The 496-nt window shown below is 33.1% G+C and overlaps 1 pseudogene; it reads left to right on the top strand.

Moving 5' to 3' along the window:
• The first annotated feature begins 133 nt into the window (after positions 1 to 133).
• The window catches only part of LOC119594264, a 1,689-nt pseudogene continuing 1,326 nt past the window's right edge, over positions 134 to 496 (top strand).

Raw genomic sequence — 496 nt, forward strand, 5'->3', positions numbered from 1 at the left:
CCAAAATTCCCAAAAACTTTAAAAATTTAAAAAAATTTAAAATTTATTTTTTTTAAAAACTTGGGTCCTTTTTAAAAAGTTTTTTTTTGGGGCCCAATTTTTTTTAAGTTGTGTGCGGTGACGTCCCTTGGAGATGTGGGACTATGATGCCACGTGGGAAGTTGCGGCACATGACAGAAAAATCCCCAAAGGTGGGGTGGCATCCTTTTTGCTGAACAGGGCTGCCATAAAAAGATACTCGAGCTATTTAAAACCAACATATGTTGCAAAGCCCCGCATCAATCTGCGGGTAGAAAATGTTATTTGTAAAAAAATAAAAGATTAAGGAAATGCGCCAGCATGTACAAATTAAAAGGTTAAAAACAACGGCATCACATATTTGTTTAATATTTCAAATTATGTGGGAGATGTATTTTTTGTTTTCCCATCCAAAAGCCTTTACCATTTGTTTTTTTAATTTTGTATCTACAAGGGTTTAAAATTTTTACCAAAATTT

Source organism: Penaeus monodon, chromosome 33 (assembly GCF_015228065.2).
Source record: "Penaeus monodon isolate SGIC_2016 chromosome 33, NSTDA_Pmon_1, whole genome shotgun sequence".
In the NCBI taxonomy this organism is placed as follows: domain Eukaryota; kingdom Metazoa; phylum Arthropoda; class Malacostraca; order Decapoda; family Penaeidae; genus Penaeus; species Penaeus monodon.